Source organism: Eleutherodactylus coqui, chromosome 11 (genome assembly GCF_035609145.1).
Source record: "Eleutherodactylus coqui strain aEleCoq1 chromosome 11, aEleCoq1.hap1, whole genome shotgun sequence".
Classification (NCBI taxonomy): Eukaryota; Metazoa; Chordata; class Amphibia; order Anura; family Eleutherodactylidae; genus Eleutherodactylus; species Eleutherodactylus coqui.
This window is the reverse complement of record NC_089847.1, coordinates 87577998-87593130: the sequence shown is the minus strand read 5'-3', so window position 1 is coordinate 87593130 and position 15133 is coordinate 87577998. Positions and strand designations below refer to the sequence as shown.

At 41.3% G+C, this 15133-nt stretch overlaps 1 long non-coding RNA gene across 1 annotated transcript in view; it reads left to right on the top strand.

Moving 5' to 3' along the window:
* Positions 1-11903: 11903 nt before the first annotated feature.
* Positions 11904-15133, top strand: part of LOC136582146 (uncharacterized) — a 31929-nt gene continuing 28699 nt past the window's right edge. Inside the window, exon 1 of the long non-coding RNA XR_010787146.1 lies at positions 11904-15133. This exon is cut by the window's right edge and continues 27320 nt beyond it. This is a non-coding gene — a long non-coding RNA (uncharacterized lncRNA).

Sequence of the window (15133 nt, the reverse complement as noted above, 5' to 3'; positions counted from 1 at the left end):
CATGTGACCACAGCTGAGTGAGCTCTTTATAGAGCCTAAGAGGCCGAGTGCAACTTCTAACTAAACATCACAAGATGCAAACTGTCTCAAAGTTGGAGCCCTTCTGCACCATACTCAAGAATCCTGATGCGGTTTTCAAATTCTTTAGCATCCATTTCAACTGCCACATCACTGTAAGCATAAGGTAATGCTTGTATTATGCGCATGTCTTTGTAGGGGGAACAAACGCTGGTGATAAAACTTTTAAAAAGGTATTCCTACCTCATATACTTGAAGAGGGTATGCTATAAGTTTGTGGATGTGCGTCCCCCTGTGTACACGTAATGATCTATTACGGTTTTGGTAAAAGCATAGCTAAAACTGTTCTGTCTGCGTATGGTGTTCTCAACGGGTATAGTTTGGTGCTATTAGAAACCTAACGTAGTTACATGGGAGTGCGCACCATAATGTCAATTTGTGTTAAATCTCAACTCTGTATGCGCAGCTCAACTCTACCATTGGAATGGCATGGCTACATTCTTTAAAAAAGGGGACTGGGTGATTCAGAACTGTGAGCAGTGCTGGTCCTGTGGCTGCCATCAAACAACTTGTTCACTGCACGTCAGTGAAAAGACTGTAAAATATCCAACTAAAGGGTAGAAATTGTAAAATGAAAGTTCTGTTATAGTTGAGGTTACTTGCACAATCACTTGGAACACATTCCTCAGTGTGAACACAGCTTTAGGCCCCTTCACATGGGTGTGTTTGTGTGCGGCATACACTGAGAATAGAACTTGATTTCAATGCCTTCGTTCACATGCATATGTATCTTTTGCTGCACACTTCGATTGTGTAAAAAAAGCACTGCATGCTCTATTTTCCTGCGTGTTTCTGCACCCCAAGTGCCCATAGACATCAGTGGGGATGTGTGAAACCGCTAACTGCAGGAGTACATATGGAACTAATTAGCTGTTTTAATATGTGCATATTTTTTCTGCATGCAAATGAACATGGCTTGTAGGCACAAAGTACGCCCATGCATGTACGTATGTGAAAGGGGCCTAAAAGTTTTTTCCTTAGTGTTTGCGATACAACTATTAATATTACATGTATTTAATTAGCTTGAGTAAAGGCTCATTCACACCACCTTATTTTGGAGCACTAGTTGTAAGCCAAAACCAGTTTTTCTGTCCATTACTTGTTTGGCTTAACGTGTAGATGTAAAATATTGACCATTTCTCTAGTGGGGAAATGGTTAAGCTACGGTTTAAGTTATTGAAGCTATACTTCCACATTTTTGATTACATTTTCCTTTCTGCTAAAGTAGAATAGTGGAACGCCAGGCTTTTATACTATGCTGGGTTTACAGCTGCGCTCTTTCCTGCTTTCTGCTCTAAAGCCTCCTGTACATGGACAGATTTGCATTGTAAAATCCGGACTGGGATTCCGCCTCGGAATTCTGCAGCTAATCTAGCCCATAGCACGCCATGAGAATGTGATTTCCTGCCCACGATCGGAAATTGTCTACAATCTTCTGCTTGTGGGGTAGAAATCGCAGCATGCTGCGATTTTTGTAGGCTACACACAGCTGGTTTCCATTGAAGTCAATTGATGCAGTCCATCCCGTGCCCATTTTGCAATCATTGCATCATGGTTGTGGCAGCTGTGTCATCGCCATAGCAACCGTGGAGAGGTACACTTGGGTTGTTGGGCACCGGGTTGAACTTTGCTGCAGGCATCCTGCATGCGGGGTCCAACTCGCCTGTGTGTAGGTGGCTTAATACAAGAGCAGAAAGCCATATGTGTTATAGGACTGGCACAAGTTTGTGTCTGTCTTATTTTTTAAGACACTAGCCGGACTATTGTTTCTAGTATGTATGGTGGAATCTGGTGTACGTATGGTGTTTTTTTTTGGCAAGTGTACAAAATTCATTATATGGTTTATCCGTTATGGGAGTGTTGTGCAAAACAGCAAAGTATTTAATTAAATCTCCAGGAAGGTTTTCAATGGGTTCTATGGCACTCTACAGCAATTGTAGCATAGACCCTGCCACCCATTCAAATAAAGCTGCAATACTATACAGAACCTATGGACAAATGTGACACGGCTTCTGGAAGCGATTGGTTCATGTTCAGTAAAGTGGTTATTGTAAGATTTACGCAGTAAACACAGTCAATATTATTGTGCGAGTCCTGCCTGTGTTGTGAGATGGATAGAACTCGCACAGAAAGTGAACCCATTCATTTAAATGGGTTCATTCATATGTTTTGTTTTTCTCCCCTCAGTTGGACCAATACTCTTGAGTTTGTAAAAAAAAAAACAAAAAAAAAAAAAACTGCATATCCTATTTTCGTGTAAAGCTTGCACGAGAATGGGACATGTAATGTTCTAAGCAGCACCTTGACAGAGTATCTGATGTGAGTTACACCTGAGAATCTGGGACACAACTTGGTCTTTATAAATACGGCCTTAGAATCAGCAATACACCACTTCAACCACTAGTCTTCAGACAACGCTTTCATTTCTTCACTGAGGAGTGCTGGGCTAGCTGATACACTACCAGAAACTATCGAAGGAGAATCGTGGCGATCTATAAGGATGTCAGGTTTGTTTCCTAGAATTGGATTGCAACTTTCTTTATAAAGTGAAAACATCTCTGTGTAATGAAGAGGTTCTGAAAACTAAAATTCAAAGAGAAAAGCACCGTGAGATGTACTGGCACTACATGACTACTTGTTACAGAAACCACAAGCTCTGTTTGAATGAACATCCTCTAATGAATTTTTAGTAGGTTCAATATTGATATCCATGACTCTTGTAAATTACTATTTCATCGATCAGTCATAAACTGGTTAATTTGGTAAATACAGAAACTAATGGTAATTGTTCTCGTGAAGATTTCTGGTGAAAAAGGGTTTGTTGGCAATGATGATAAACAGACGAGGTCTCTGCAATTTAACAATATTCAAAGTGCAGGTACAATTCTATATGACCCTTTTACACGGAACATTTATCGCTCACTTTGGATCATATGAAACTAAATAACAATTTGTTAATCCTTCGTCATTCAGTTTATGCAAACACGAAAATCCACAGGCAGTCCATGTATGAATGGCTGCCTATTTGCTTCATGCTGCCTGCTTCCATTCAGTGAATGATTAGCGGCTGAGTGATCCTTGGGGATGACTGTTGGGCGCTCAAGCCCCATGTAAATGGACTCTATGAGTAAGACATTGTTTCATCTTCATTCTCATGTAAAACCACTTGACTCAAAATAATCCTCATATATAATTTCAAGAGAGGTTCCAGAAATAACACTTAATGTATTGAAGTGCGATATGTTACACTTCAAAACACTTGTTAATCATGGATTTTAATATTTCAATTAAACTAATGTACTTGAGAGCGTCTTCTCTCATTTCCAACATAGAAATAGAACTTTGGTTTAAAAAAAAACAAAAACAAGAACTTGGCTTTATATGAACAGCTTACATATTTTGTGCTCCTGTCGGAGGATAGACAGGGATTGGTTTGTACTTTTAATACGTATCTTATTCAGTATTTTACAGGAGCCAATTGTGCAGTAGATTATCACATATTCTATATAAGGGGGGAAATGCAGTGCAACTTTTGTATTTTATTCACTTAAACCTCTATAAAGTCTGAGCTGAACAGTCCAATGGGCGGACCCATCAATGATTGGCAATTATCTCTAATTACAATCCTAAACTGATAGCTATCTAATATTGACAAGACCGCCCACTGGACCGCTGAGCTCCAATGAGCAAAGGTTTAAATGAACAAAATACAAGTTATACTGAATCTTTTCCCAGAAAATTAAACTGTATCAATCTGCTCAGCTCTTCCTGCTCCGGAACATGATGCCTGCAGTGCGGACAGTGTTCAAGCTGACGGATTGCATAAAAAGTGTCTTGTAGATGAAATCTTTAATATCAACTACTTCATTTTACTTTTGACTAAGGTTTGTGATAATGTATAAAAGAGAAGACAGCAAAGGTGTACTGCAGTTCCCCATTTAGATGCAGGAAAGGTTTTTCTATGTTACTATTTCTCAGACCAGTTCATGATCAATGACTCTACAGTGTAAGAAAATGGTTAAGAAACATGGACCCCACAAAAGGCAAGCCGGTTAAAAAAAAAGTCATATGTCATCTATTGTCCTTTAGAGTTGGAATAGATTTGGGGGTGTTTGTGAAACTATCTCAACTGTGTGAGGAGCAGTGAAGAACAGAGGTACATTACAGCTTGCCATTCCGATAAGGTTAGTGTAGAAAAGACATTTCTGGTTGCTGTTTTTCAAACCCGTTTTTGATAATTGGCTCTCGGGTGGAAGAAAAGGTTGATGAGCACAGGTCTTCCATCAATATTGAGCAACGGTGTCTTCAAATAGTTGACTTTGAGCAGTTTTGGGGGGGGGGGGGGGGGATTTCTCTACACTTTCATCTCAACAGGGCAGTTCAGGAGTCAAGACCCCTGTAGGATTTCCATGTAAAGTGCAGGTACCCTTTTTACTGTAGTATATATACCAATCTTTATATATGTACTTAGCCATAGTTTTTGCCATATCTTGCAGTAGAATGTTCTTTAGGGGGGGATGTGTCTTGCCTTACTGTGTTTTATCCCCAGAGTGAAGGAAGGAAGCTCTATGGTAAAGAACCCCCATCTTAAAAGTAAGAGGGACTGTTGATATAGGTTAAAGATGTTGCCTTGGAAGTACTTGTGACAGAAGTAGGAATTGGGGTGTCGATGGAGATTGTCCCTAGTTTGGAGTATTGAAATAGTTGATATGGAGTGGTTTGGGGGCGCAACTTGTCTACACCTTCATCTCAACAGGGCAGTTCAGGAGTCAAGACCCCTGTAGGATTTCCATGTAAAGTGCAGGTACCCTTTTTACTGTAGTATATATACCAATCTTTATATATGTACTTAGCCATAGTTTTTGCCATATCTTGCAGTAGAATGTTCTTTAGGGGGGGATGTGTCTTGCCTTACTGTGTTTTATCCCCAGAGTGAAGGAAGGAAGCTCTATGGTAAAGAACCCCCATCTTAAAAGTAAGAGGGACTGTTGATATAGGTTAAAGATGTTGCCTTGGAAGTACTTGTGACAGAAGTAGGAATTGGGGTGTCGATGGAGATTGTCCCTAGTTTGGAGTATTGAAATAGTTGATATGGAGTGGTTTGGGGGCGCAACTTGTCTACACCTTCATCTCAACAGGGCAGTTCAGGAGTCAAGACCCCTGTAGGATTTCCATGTAAAGTGCAGGTACCCTTTTTACTGTAGTATATATACCAATGTTTATATATGTACTTAACCATAGTTGTTGCCATATCTTGCAATAGAATGTTCTTTAGGGGGATGTGTCTTGCCTTACTGTGTTTTATCCCCAGAGTGATGGAAGGAAGCTCTATGGTGTAGAACCCCCATCTTAGAAGTAAGAGGGACTGTTGATATAGGTTAAAGATGCTGCCTTGGAAGTATTTGTGACAGAAGTAGAAATTGCAACGGTGTCTTCAATTAGTTGATTTGGAGTGGTTTAGGGGGGCAACTTGTCTACACCTTCATCTCAACAGGGCAGTTCAGGAGTCAAGTCCCCTGTAGGATTTCCATGTAAAGTGCAGGTACCCTTTTTTACTGTAGTATATATACCAATGTTTATATATGTACTTAACCATAGTTTTGCCATATCTTGCAGTAGAATGTTCTTTAGGGGGGATGTGTCTTGCCTTACTGTGTTTTATCCCCAGAGTGAAGGAAGGAAGCTCTATGGTAAAGAACCCCCATCTTAAAAGTAAGAGGGACTGTTGATATAGGTTAAAGATGTTGCCTTGGAAGTACTTGTGACGTAGGAATTGGGGTGTCGATGGAGATTGTCCCTAGTTTGGAGTATTGAAATAGTTGATGTGGAGTGGTTTGGGGGCGCAACTTGTCTACACCTTCATCTCAACAGGGCAGCTCAGGAGTCAAGACCCCTGTAGGATTTCCATGTAAAGTGCAGGTACCCTTTTTGCTGTAGTATATATACCAATGTTTATATATGTACTTAACCATAGTTGTTGCCATATCCTGCAATGCAATGTTCTTGAGGGGGGAATGTGTCTTGCCTTATTGTGTTTTATCCCCAGAGTGATGGAAGGAAGCTCTATGGTAAAGAACCCCCATCTTAAAAGTAAGAGGGACTGTTGATATAGGTTAAAGATGCTGCCTTGGAAGTATTTGTGACAGAAGCAGGAATTGGGGTGTCGATGGAGATTGTCCCTAGTTTGGAGTATTGAAATAGTTGATATGGAGTGGTTTGGGGGCGCAACTTGTCTACACCTTCATCTCAACAGGGCAGTTCAGGAGTCAAGACCCCTGTAGGATTTCCATGTAAAGTGCAGGTACCCTTTTTACTGTAGTATATATACCAATGTTTATATATGTACTTAACCATAGTTGTTGCCATATCCTGCAATGCAATGTTCTTTAGGGGGATGTGTCTTGCCTTATTGTGTTTTATCCCCAGAGTGAAGGAAGGAAGCTCTATGGTAAAGAACCCCCATCTTAGAAGTAAGAGGGACTGTTGATATAGGTTAAAGATGTTGCCTTGGAAGTATTTGTGACAGTAGTAGGAATTGGGGTGTCGATGGAGATTGTCCCTAGTGTGTTTTGTTTATATTTACCAGAACGTAGAATGCCAAGAGCAGTGAGGATGCCGGATTGCAGTTTCCCAGTTGAGGTGAGCGCAGACCTTTCTAGCTTTGTATTTTTCAGATCTGATTAGAATCAGTGACTCTCCGTTCAATGGAAACGGTTGAGAAGCGCGGCCCACATAAAATGCAGGTATCCCATCATTGCTGAGCAACGGTGTCTTCAATTAGTTGATTTGGAGTGGTTTAGGGGGGCAACTTGTCTACACCTTCATCTCAACAGGGCAGTTCAGGAGTCAAGTCCCCTGTAGGATTTCCATGTAAAGTGCAGGTACCCTTTTTACTGTAGTATATATACCAATGTTTATATATGTACTTAACCATAGTTGTTGCCATATCCTGCAATGCAATGTTCTTTAGGGGGATGTGTCTTGCCTTACTGTGTTTTATCCCCAGAGTGATGGAAGGAAGCTCTATGGTAAAGAAGCCCCCTCTTAAAAGTAAGAGGGACTGTTGATATAGGTTAAAGATGTTGCCTTGGAAGTACTTGTGACAGAAGTAGGAATTGGGGTGTCGATGGAGATTGTCCCTAGTTTGGAGTATTGAAATAGTTGATATGGAGTGGTTTGGGGGCGCAACTTGTCTACACCTTCATCTCAACAGGGCAGTTCAGGAGTCAAGACCCCTGTAGGATTTCCATGTAAAGTGCAGGTACCCTTTTTACTGTAGTATATATACCAATGTTTATATATGTACTTAACCATAGTTGTTGCCATATCCTGCAATGCAATGTTCTTTAGGGGGATGTGTCTTGCCTTATTGTGTTTTATCCCCAGAGTGAAGGAAGGAAGCTCTATGGTAAAGAACCCCCATCTTAGAAGTAAGAGGGACTGTTGATATAGGTTAAAGATGTTGCCTTGGAAGTATTTGTGACAGTAGTAGGAATTGGGGTGTCGATGGAGATTGTCCCTAGTGTGTTTTGTTTATATTTACCAGAACGTAGAATGCCAAGAGCAGTGAGGATGCCGGATTGCAGTTTCCCAGTTGAGGTGAGCGCAGACCTTTCTAGCTTTGTATTTTTCAGATCTGATTAGAATCAGTGACTCTCCGTTCAGTGGAAACGGTTGAGAAGCGCAGCTCCCATAAAATGCAGGTATCCCATCAGTACCGAGCAACGGTGTCTTCAATTAGTTGATTTGGAGTGGTTTAGGGGGGCAACTTGTCTAAACCTTCATCTCAACAGGGCAGTTCAGGAGTGAAGTCCCCTGTAGGATTTCCATGTAAAGTGCAGGTACCCTTTTTACTGTAGTATATATATGCCAATGTTTATATATGTACTTCACCATAGTTTTTGCCATATCTTGCAGTAGAATGTTCTTTAGGGGGATGTGTCTTGCCTTACTGTGTTTTATCCCCAGAGTGAAGGAAGGAAGCTCTATGGTAAAGAACCCCCATCTTAAAAGTAAGAGGGACTGTTGATATAGATTAAAGATGTTGCCTTGGAAGTACTTGTGACAGAAGTAGGAATTGGGGTGTCGATGGAGATTGTCCCTAGTTTGGAGTATTGAAATAGTTGATATGGAGTGGTTTGGGGGCGCTACTTGTCTACACCTTCATCTCAACAGGGCAGTTCAGGAGTCAAGACCCCTGTAGGATTTCCATGTAAAGTGCAGGTACCCTTTTTACTGTAGTATATATACCAATGTTTATATATGTACTTAACCATAGTTTTGCCATATCTTGCAGTAGAATGTTCTTTAGGGGGGGATGTGTCTTGCCTTACTGTGTTTTATCCCCAGAGTGAAGGAAGGAAGCTCTATGGTAAAGAACCCCCATCTTAAAAGTAAGAGGGACTGTTGATATAGGTTAAAGATGCTGCCTTGGAAGTATTTGTGACAGAAGTAGGAATTGGGGTGTCGATGGAGATTGTCCCTAGTGTGTTTTCTTCATAGTTACCAGAACGTAGAATGCTAAGAGCAGTGAGGATGCCGGATTGCAGTCTCCCAGTTGAGGTGAGCGCAGACCTTTCTAGCTTTGTATTTTTCAGATCTGATTAGAATCAGTGACTCTCCGTTCAATGGAAACGGTTGAGAAGCGCGGCCCCCATAAAATGCAGGTATCCCATCAGTACCGAGCAACGGTGTCTTCAATTAGTTGATTTGGAGTGGTTTAGGGGGGCAACTTGTCTACACCTTCATCTCAACAGGGCAGTTCAGGAGTCAAGACCCCTGTAGGATTTCCATGTAAAGTGCAGGTACCCTTTTTACTGTAGTATATATACCAATGTTTATATATGTACTTAACCATAGTTGTTGCCATATACTGCAATGCAATGTTCTTTAGGGGGATGTGTCTTGCCTTATTGTGTTTTATCCCCAGAGAGAAGGAAGGAAGCTCTATGGTAAAGAACCCCCATCTTAAAAGTAAGAGGGACTGTTGATATAGGTTAAAAATGTTGCCTTGGAAGTACTTGTGACAGAAGTAGGAATTGGGGTGTCGATGGAGATTGTCCCTAGTTTGGAGTATTGAAATAGTTGATATGGAGTGGTTTGGGGGCGCAACTTGTCTACACCTTCATCTCAACAGGGCAGTTCAGGAGTCAAGACCCCTGTAGGATTTCCATGTAAAGTGCAGGTACCCTTTTTACTGTAGTATATATACCAATGTTTATATATGTACTTAACCATAGTTGTTGCCATATCTTGCAATAGAATGTTCTTTAGGGGGAGGTGTCTTGCCTTACTGTGTTTTATCCCCAGAGTGATGGAAGGAAGCTCTATGGTGTAGAACCCCCATCTTAGAAGTAAGAGGGACTGTTGATATAGGTTAAAGATGCTGCCTTGGAAGTATTTGTGACAGAAGTAGGAATTGCAACGGTGTCTTCAATTAGTTGATTTGGAGTGGTTTAGGGGGGCAACTTGTCTACACCTTCATCTCAACAGGGTAGTTCAGGAGTCAAGACCCCTGTAGGATTTCCATGTAAAGTGCAGGTACCCTTTTTGCTGTAGTATATATACCAATGTTTATATATGTACTTAACCATAGTTGTTGCCATATCCTGCAATGCAATGTTCTTTAGGGGGGAATGTGTCTTGCCTTACTGTGTTTTATCCCCAGAGTGAAGGAAGGAAGCTCTATGGTAAAGAACCCCCATCTTAAAAGTAAGAGGGACTGTTGATATAGGTTAAAGATGTTGCCTTGGAAGTACTTGTGACAGAAGTGGGAATTGGGGTGTCGATGGAGATTGTCCCTAGTTTGGAGTATTGAAATAGTTGATGTGGAGTGGTTTGGGGGCGCAACTTGTCTACACCTTCATCTCAACAGGGCAGCTCAGGAGTCAAGACCCCTGTAGGATTTCCATGTAAAGTGCAGGTACCCTTTTTGCTGTAGTATATATACCAATGTTTATATATGTACTTAACCATAGTTGTTGCCATATCCTGCAATGCAATGTTCTTTAGGGGGGAATGTGTCTTGCCTTACTGTGTTTTATCCCCAGAGTGATGGAAGGAAGCTCTATGGTAAAGAAGCCCATCTTAAAAGTAAGAGGGACTGTTGATATAGGTTAAAGATGTTGCCTTGGAAGTACTTGTGACAGAAGTGGGAATTGGGGTGTCGATGGAGATTGTCCCTAGTTTGGAGTATTGAAATAGTTGATGTGGAGTGGTTTGGGGGCGCAACTTGTCTACACCTTCATCTCAACAGGGCAGCTCAGGAGTCAAGACCCCTGTAGGATTTCCATGTAAAGTGCAGGTACCCTTTTTGCTGTAGTATATATACCAATGTTTATATATGTACTTAACCATAGTTGTTGCCATATCTTGCAATAGAATGTTCTTTAGGGGGATGTGTCTTGCCTTACTGTGTTTTATCCCCAGAGTGAAGGAAGGAAGCTCTATGGTAAAGAACCCCCATCTTAAAAGTAAGAGGGACTGTTGATATAGGTTAAAAATGTTGCCTTGGAAGTACTTGTGACAGAAGTGGGAATTGGGGTGTCGATGGAGATTGTCCCTAGTTTGGAGTATTGAAATAGTTGATATGGAGTGGTTTGGGGGCGCAACTTGTCTACACCTTCATCTCAACAGGGCAGCTCAGGAGTCAAGACCCCTGTAGGATTTCCATGTAAAGTGCAGGTACCCTTTTTGCTGTAGTATATATACCAATGTTTATATATGTACTTAACCATAGTTGTTGCCATATCTTGCAATAGATTGTTCTTTAGGGGGATGTGTCTTGCCTTACTGTGTTTTATTCCCAGAGTGATGGAAGGAAGCTCTATGGTGTAGAACCCCCATCTTAGAAGTAAGAGGGACTGTTGATATAGGTTAAAGATGCTGCCTTGGAAGTATTTGTGACAGAAGTAGGAATTGCAACGGTGTCTTCAATTAGTTGATTTGGAGTGGTTTAGGGGGGCAACTTGTCTACACCTTCATCTCAACAGGGCAGTTCAGGAGTCAAGTCCCCTGTAGGATTTCCATGTAAAGTGCAGGTACCCTTTTTTACTGTAGTATATATACCAATGTTTATATATGTACTTAACCATAGTTTTGCCATATCTTGCAGTAGAATGTTCTTTAGGGGGGGATGTGTCTTGCCTTACTGTGTTTTATCCCCAGAGTGAAGGAAGGAAGCTCTATGGTAAAGAACCCCCATCTTAAAAGTAAGAGGGACTGTTGATATAGGTTAAAGATGTTGCCTTGGAAGTACTTGTGACAGAAGTGGGAATTGGGGTGTCGATGGAGATTGTCCCTAGTTTGGAGTATTGAAATAGTTGATGTGGAGTGGTTTGGGGGCGCAACTTGTCTACACCTTCATCTCAACAGGGCAGCTCAGGAGTCAAGACCCCTGTAGGATTTCCATGTAAAGTGCAGGTACCCTTTTTGCTGTAGTATATATACCAATGTTTATATATGTACTTAACCATAGTTGTTGCCATATCTTGCAATAGAATGTTCTTTAGGGGGATGTGTCTTGCCTTACTGTGTTTTATCCCCAGAGTGAAGGAAGGAAGCTCTATGGTAAAGAACCCCCATCTTAAAAGTAAGAGGGACTGTTGATATAGGTTAAAGATGTTGCCTTGGAAGTATTTGTGACAGAAGTAGGAATTTGGGTGTCGATGGAGATTGTCCCTAGTTTGGAGTATTGAAATAGTTGATATGGAGTGGTTTGGGGGCGCTACTTGTCTACACCTTCATCTCAACAGGGCAGTTCAGGAGTCAAGACCCCTGTAGGATTTCCATGTAAAGTGCAGGTACCCTTTTTACTGTAGTATATGTACTTAACCATAGTTGTTGCCATATCTTGCAATAGAATGTTCTTTAGGGGGATGTGTCTTGCCTTACTGTGTTTTATCCCCAGAGTGAAGGAAGGAAGCTCTATGGTAAAGAACCCCCATCTTAAAAGTAAGAGGGACTGTTGATATAGGTTAAAGATGTTGCCTTGGAAGTATTTGTGACAGAAGTAGGAATTTGGGTGTCGATGGAGATTGTCCCTAGTTTGGAGTATTGAAATAGTTGATATGGAGTGGTTTGGGGGCGCTACTTGTCTACACCTTCATCTCAACAGGGCAGTTCAGGAGTCAAGACCCCTGTAGGATTTCCATGTAAAGTGCAGGTACCCTTTTTACTGTAGTATATATACCAATGTTTATATATGTACTTAACCATAGTTTTTGCCATATCTTGAATACCATGTTCTTTAGGGGGGATGTGTCTTGCCTTACTGTGTTTTATCCCCAAAGTGAAGGAAGGAAGCTCTATGGTAAAGAACCCCCATCTTAAAAGTAAGAGGGACTGTTGATATAGGTTAAGATGCTGCCTTGGAAGTACTTGTGACAGAAGTAGGAATTGGGGTGTCGATGGAGATTGTCCCTAGTTTGGAGTATTGAAATAGTTGATATGGAGTGGTTTGGGGACGCAACTTGTCTACACCTTCATCTCAACAGGGCAGTTCAGGAGTCAAGACCCCTGTAGGATTTCCATGTAAAGTGCAGGTACCCTTTTTACTGTAGTATATATACCAATCTTTATATATGTACTTAACCATAGTTGTTGCCATATCTTGCAATAGAATGTTCTTTAGGGGGATGTGTCTTGCCTTACTGTGTTTTATCCCCAGAGTGAAGGAAGGAAGCTCTATGGTTAAGAAGCCCCATCTTAGAAGTAAGAGGGACTGTTGATATAGGTTAAAGATGCTGCCTTGGAAGTATTTGTGACAGAAGTAGGAATTGGGGTGTCGATGGAGATTGTCCCTAGTTTGGAGTATTGAAATAGTTGATATGGAGTGGTTTGGGGGCGCAACTTGTCTACACTTTAATCTCAACAGGGCAGTTCAGGAGTCAAGACCCCTGTAGGATTTCCATGTAAAGTGCAGGTACCCTTTTTACTGTAGTATATATACCAATGTTTATATATGTACTTAACCATAGTTGTTGCCATATCTTGCAATAGAATGTTCTTTAGGGGGATGTGTCTTGCCTTACTGTGTTTTATCCCCAGAGTGAAGGATGGAAGCTCTATGGTAAAGAACCCCCATCTTAAAAGTAAGAGGGACTGTTGATATAGGTTAAAGATGCTGCCTTGGAAGTATTTGTGACAGAAGTAGGAATTGCAATGGTGTCTTCAATTAGTTGATTTGGAGTGGTTTAGGGGGGCAACTTGTCTACACCTTCATCTCAACAGGGCAGTTCAGGAGTCAAGACCCCTGTAGGATTTCCATGTAAAGTGCAGGTACCCTTTTTACTGTAGTATATATACCAATGTTTATATATGTACTTAACCATAGTTGTTGCCATATCTTGCAATAGAATGTTCTTTAGGGGGATGTGTCTTGCCTTACTGTGTTTTATCCCCAGAGTGAAGGATGGAAGCTCTATGGTAAAGAACCCCCATCTTAAAAGTAAGAGGGACTGTTGATATAGGTTAAAGATGCTGCCTTGGAAGTATTTGTGACAGAAGTAGGAATTGCAACGGTGTCTTCAATTAGTTGATTTGGAGTGGTTTAGGGGGGCAACTTGTCTACACCTTCATCTCAACAGGGCAGTTCAGGAGTCAAGTCCCCTGTAGGATTTCCATGTAAAGTGCAGGTACCCTTTTTTACTGTAGTATATATACCAATGTTTATATATGTACTTAACCATAGTTTTGCCATATCTTGCAGTAGAATGTTCTTTAGGGGGGGATGTGTCTTGCCTTACTGTGTTTTATCCCCAGAGTGAAGGAAGGAAGCTCTATGGTAAAGAACCCCCATCTTAAAAGTAAGAGGGACTGTTGATATAGGTTAAAGATGTTGCCTTGGAAGTACTTGTGACAGAAGTGGGAATTGGGGTGTCGATGGAGATTGTCCCTAGTTTGGAGTATTGAAATAGTTGATGTGGAGTGGTTTGGGGGCGCAACTTGTCTACACCTTCATCTCAACAGGGCAGCTCAGGAGTCAAGACCCCTGTAGGATTTCCATGTAAAGTGCAGGTACCCTTTTTGCTGTAGTATATATACCAATGTTTATATATGTACTTAACCATAGTTGTTGCCATATCCTGCAATGCAATGTTCTTTAGGGGGGAATGTGTCTTGCCTTACTGTGTTTTATCCCCAGAGTGATGGAAGGAAGCTCTATGGTAAAGAAGCCCCATCTTAAAAGTAAGAGGGACTGTTGATATAGGTTAAAGATGTTGCCTTGGAAGTACTTGTGACAGAAGTAGGAATTGGGGTGTCGATGGAGATTGTCCCTAGTTTGGAGTATTGAAATAGTTGATATGGAGAGGTTTGGGGGCGCAACTTGTCTACACCTTCATCTCAACAGGGCAGTTCAGGAGTCAAGACCCCTGTAGGATTTCCATGTAAAGTGCAGGTACCCTTTTTACTGTAGTATATATACCAATGTTTATATATGTACTTAACCATAGTTGTTGCCATATCCTGCAATGCAATGTTCTTTAGGGGGATGTGTCTTGCCTTATTGTGTTTTATCCCCAGAGTGAAGGAAGGAAGCTCTATGGTAAAGAACCCCCATCTTAAAAGTAAGAGGGACTGTTGATATAGGTTAAAGATGTTGCCTTGGAAGTACTTGTGACAGAAATAGGAATTGGGGTGTCGATGGAGATTGTCCCTAGTTTGGAGTATTGAAATAGTTGATGTGGAGTGGTTTGGGGGCGCAACTTGTCTACACCTTCATCTCAACAGGGCAGCTCAGGAGTCAAGACCCCTGTAGGATTTCCATGTAAAGTGCAGGTACCCTTTTTGCTGTAGTATATATACCAATGTTTATATATGTACTTAACCATAGTTGTTGCCATATCCTGCAATGCAATGTTCTTTAGGGGGGAATGTGTCTTGCCTTACTGTGTTTTATCCCCAGAGTGATGGAAGGAAGCTCTATGGTAAAGAAGCCCATCTTAAAAGTAAGAGGGACTGTTGATATAGGTTAAAGATGTTGCCTTGGAAGTACTTGTGACAGAAGTGGGAATTGGGGTGTCGATGGAGATTGTCCCTAGTTTGGAGTATTGAA